The sequence below is a fragment of the Rutidosis leptorrhynchoides genome, chromosome 5, assembly GCF_046630445.1.
Source record: "Rutidosis leptorrhynchoides isolate AG116_Rl617_1_P2 chromosome 5, CSIRO_AGI_Rlap_v1, whole genome shotgun sequence".
NCBI classification, from domain to species: Eukaryota; Viridiplantae; Streptophyta; class Magnoliopsida; order Asterales; family Asteraceae; genus Rutidosis; species Rutidosis leptorrhynchoides.
In genome coordinates, this window is record NC_092337.1 from 33,376,717 (window position 1) to 33,381,948 (window position 5,232).

The following is a 5,232-nucleotide window of genomic DNA, read 5'->3' on the forward strand; positions in this document are numbered from 1 at the left end:
CCTTTGGACTACCAGTTCAGCCACCTGTGTCACTACCACATGATTCTGATGATCCTTCATCCGATGACTCCTCTACAGATGACTCCAGTGACTCCGACGAGGAGAACCTTGATGACGTACCTATACAGGCACCCTCCACCCCGCCGAAGAACCGGTACCGTCCTGATGGCACCGTCATTCCAGGGGTGAATGGAGGTCGTGCTTTCACTGACGCTTTTGGTCGGCGTCGGAGGATTACTGCCCGTAAGCGGCTTGTGCCGTACCCTGCCGACCCACTCATACGTAAGGCACCTCGTTGCGAGGTATTTTGTAACGACCCTGGATTTTTCAACGTTTATTTATTAATAATTATTATTATTAATACGTGTGATTAAACGAATGTATGTCATTACATTTGCATGTTGCCATGATTGTCCGAACTTGACTTTTAAGTGCCCGAAACGTCTTTGTGACACCCGGAACTTTCACGAATAATATTTTTAGATATTATTTACATTCATGATTAAATTTATTAATCATTTTAATTAACTAAGGCTATTAGTTAGTTACTTGGGCTTTAATTGGTTTAACTTGTGATTTAGTTGAACTTGGGCTTTGTTAGTGTAATGGACTCATGAATAAGACTCATAAGCCCACCCTACTTCCTATATGGACTTAACTAGCCCAACATTGCATGTAAGTATTACTTTCATAAGTAACTAGTTAGTTAAGGCATTAGGAATCTAGTTACCTTACAATCCCCATGAACTAACACTAAATATCCAACTTTTGTAAGACTTTACAAGCTTGTAACCAACAAACAACTCTCTTCCCCCTCCCCCACTCCAAAACCAACGGCCTAGGGCCATTTTATGTGTTCAAAATCTTTTTTTTTTTACTTACTTCTCACTTGTATCTTCATTTCAAACTCACACTTCAAACTTGCATTTCATTTTTCTCTCAAACTTTCCTCTCTTTTTCTCTCTAGTTCTTGTAAGTAACTTGAGTTTTTTCCTTTCTCTTTTTCTTTGCTAAAACCGAATCCCAATCATCTTCATCATCATTCTTTGTTGTTAAATTGTTACTTGATCTTGTTGTAGCTTACTTACTTGTAGTTGATTAGTTGCTTACTTTCATGTTACAAGAATAAACTTTCTAGTTTGATTCTTCATATTAATCTTGTATTTTCAAGAACATACAAGAACTAACTTCCTAGTTTTGTTCTACATACATTATGTCAAAAGATTTAAAGTTCTTGTGTTGTAACTCATACTTGAAGTACGTGAAGTGAACTTAATGTTTACTTTCTAAATCTTTAAAGTATGCAAACCATGAACTTAATTACTTGTTTACTTAGCTATTTACTTCATTTACTTGCACTTCAATTTCATGATTTATGTTATTATTGGTCAAATGTTACTAGTTAACTTTGATCTCATTAATCTTGAACTAAAAGATAACTTAAAAGTTCAAGAACATGTAAATAAGTTTTCTTTAAATATAACTTTGTATACTTATGCTTGATCTAGACTTTTGGGTCTTGGATCTTCAAGATCTAACTAAGAACTATGTTCTACATCTTAAGATCTTGATTAGTTAGTTTACTTTCAAGTTTGTAACTTGTTATTAGCTTTAAAGTTCATGTATGTGTTAGATCTAAGACTTTGATGTAACTTTGGTTCATCAAACTTCATACAACTCTTAAGTGAGTTGTGCTTCATGTCTTAGACTTGCACTTGGGTTATGATGTTCAAATCTTGGTCAAGATGATGCAAACACATCAACGAGTTGTATACTTGAAGCTATACGCATCAAGGATGAGAACCGTGATAAGCATCGAGCACCGGAACCCATTATTTTACCGCTTTCTGTCTTATACCTACTGTTTTGCTGATTCTGTAATAGGCCAGTAGACCTGGGCTGTTGTGGTTATGATTTTCAAATATATCCTTTTGAGTATATAACTTTTCATATAGGACTCGTCTTAATCCGAGTTACGGTTTAGGATTTATGGCCCTCCGATCGTCACTATGTCCTTTTAACGTTGTGCAGAAATTTCTGACCTACTCGCACTTAGACCGTCGCCACGGTCAAACGAAGACGAGTTTGCTTCTGTAAATTTTACCACACTTAAAGGACTCATAGACGGAGCCATGTCCACTGGTCTCACCTTAATTCAGTAAGGGTAGAGGCCGTGGTGACTGACCGAAGTCAGCCTTTGTTGTAAACTACTTTCATGAACGAAACCTACTTTACGCCTTATGTTTGATGATGAATGATGATGACCCTTAAGACCTTATTTACATAATTTTAAACCTATTAAGACAATTTATTGACTTAGTACTATTTGACTTAGGTTGAGGACTTTCGGACCGATTACTTGCACACCTTTTCCGAACCAACTTTACGACTACATTATCATTGTGAGTTATAGCATTCCCTTTTTACTTTAACTTATTTTGGGAACTGAGAATACATGCGGATTTTATGTTTTACATACTAGGCACGAGTACTTAAACTTATATATGTGTGGGTTATACAACGGCATAAACATTCCCTTTAGCTCGGTAACGTTTAATCATTGGTTTTTGAACCGTGAACGCGAATCTTAGATATGGATCCATAGGGTTTGACATCCCCACTCGGGCTAGTAGCACTAGCATTTAACGAGTGTTTAATACTTCGTAAACATACGCACTTGCCAAGTGTACTTTTAGGGGGTATAAACGTTAAGTTAGTTACCAAGTGCCCACGGTTAACATATACTTTATCATACTGTTTTGAAACGCTCTTTGTAGCACTGAAATCTCGTGGCCTACCTTACATACTGTTATACTTAAACTATAGCTCACCAACCTTTGTGTTGACGTTTTTAAGCATGTTTTTCTCAGGTGCTTGAGGTTAGCTTCCACTGTGTACTAGTCGTGCTGTAGACACCCGCTGCTTAGAGTTGTCGTCGCATGAACTACTTTACTTTGCATTCAAACATTCGTACTTTTGAACTATGACTTGTAACGACCTTTGTGGTCACATACACTTATTATTTGCTTCTACTTAGTGAAGCATGCTTTTGAAATGTAAAACATTTGATGTCAGTTATGATATCACCTAGTTATCGTGAATGCAACTTCTTTAATTACAGCATATAGTACTTAACCTTGTAATGATCCTGTTGTTGATGATTCGTACACGATGGTTTTGTACGGGGCATCACATATTTGACCTCTATATGATACGTTTTGTAAACATTGCATTCATTTGAAAAGGCACACCATAAATGAATATTTAAATCGAAAGTTTTTGACATCTGATGATTTTTACATATAGACAATCACTGTAAATAATAGTTTACAATAGTACTTCCGTTGACAATGCAGTCAAAATAATATACATGGTGATGATTTGGTGAATGCAACGTTTCCTTGAAAAATATGCCATGTAAGACTCCATGCACATAGCTTGTCTAACATATAAGCAAACAGCGGAAGACTTCTAGGGAACCTGAGAATAAACATGCTAACAAGTGTCAACACAAAGGTTGGTGAGCTCATAGTTTTAATGTTTTGCATAATCTGTACATAAAAGTGGATCACAAGATTTCAGTTGTTCCATCCAGAAACGTTTATAAAAATATTCTACGAAATTGAGCACCCTGGTAACTAAACTTAATGTATATATAATTTGTACCCTTTGTATAATCATCTTAAAAATACACGCAAACCAACGTGTACGCTTCTCAAATAGCATACGTCCGTTAAAAGGCTAGTGCTCTAGCTCGGACGGGGATGTCAAGCCCTATGGATCCATATATAACTACTCGCGCCCACCAGTTCTTATAACCGGCAGTTACTAGTTACCAAAGCTAAGGGATTTTCGGTTCAAACTCGGTGTAGAATTTAGTATGTACTTGTATCCATTGCGTTTAAAATAAAGTGCATGTATTCTCAGCACAAAAATATAGATTGCAAAAGCAATTAAAAAGGGAGCAAATGAAACTCAATTTAGCAGCATATAAAGTCGTTCACCAAAATGTGACCGAAACTCGGATTACCAAATAACCGTAGATCTCAACCTAGATAACATATGTTGGTCAATAAATGTTTATCAAGCTAGGTCAGGTCATAGTGTATCACAATCCTAATGCTCGAGATCGACATACAAAAGTTATCCAAAGTCGTTTCAAAAAGTCAATTTTGGACAGTTGTTTAACAAAACGAGATGTACCTTATATAAGGATTCATTTACTCGGTTGGTAATATTCAAAAATCCAATTTATCAATCTTACAAACAAGTTGTTTAAATATTAATTGCAGATTCAAAAGCAATTTCAATTAACGTCAATTATAATTCAGTTGATCATATCTTTTAATCCGTTCATCGAAACTATTCGATATCTAAATGAAAATGAATTACACGAATCAGGCTTCGGGCGAATTTATAGAGTTTTGGCCACCAGACTCACCATGCGATCGCATGGGTCTTGGGCACTATGGCCATGCGATCGCATGGCCTCCCTCACCAGCTCACACTCCGTTGTTTTCTTGTGTGTCGACATGTTTTAATAATACGTAAATTGAAATTTAAAATTTTAAAAAGTCGTATTTATTAAATACTTCAGGGGTATTCTATGTAACTTATAATTAATAATTTCTATCATGTCATTTTCATGTGAATAGTAAATGAATTAATTTAAATCCAACTATTTAAGCTACACGTTGTACGTTGTGCTTTACAAATTATACATTATTAATTTAACTCCGTTTCTTAAAAAAAAAATACAAAAATTATATCATAAAAATAAAATGACTTAATACGTAAAATTTTTAATTTGAAATAGCATCGTTTAATAGTAAATTTTTAATCATTTCGTGTATAAATATTATTCGCATGATTCCGTATATATCGAAAACTCTTATATTTATTAAAATATGTATATAATACATGATATAACGTTCATGAATCGTTAGACAAACAGGGTGGTCAACCGTTATATAAAAAATCATTTTCAAAAGTTTTAAAACTTGTCAAAATTTCATTGCTTATCATGTCAAAAATATTAAATCATATAGAGAATTGGTTTAAATAAGTTGAAATTTTCCAGGTCATCACAACAATGAATGTGGAAATTTCTTCAGGTGATCTTAGTGATAGTTTTGATTGTGCCAATGCCTCAAAAAGTTTGCTATACCTTCAATTCATCAATTATATGTAATGTTAGAAACCAACCAAACAACACAGAATTACAAATATTCT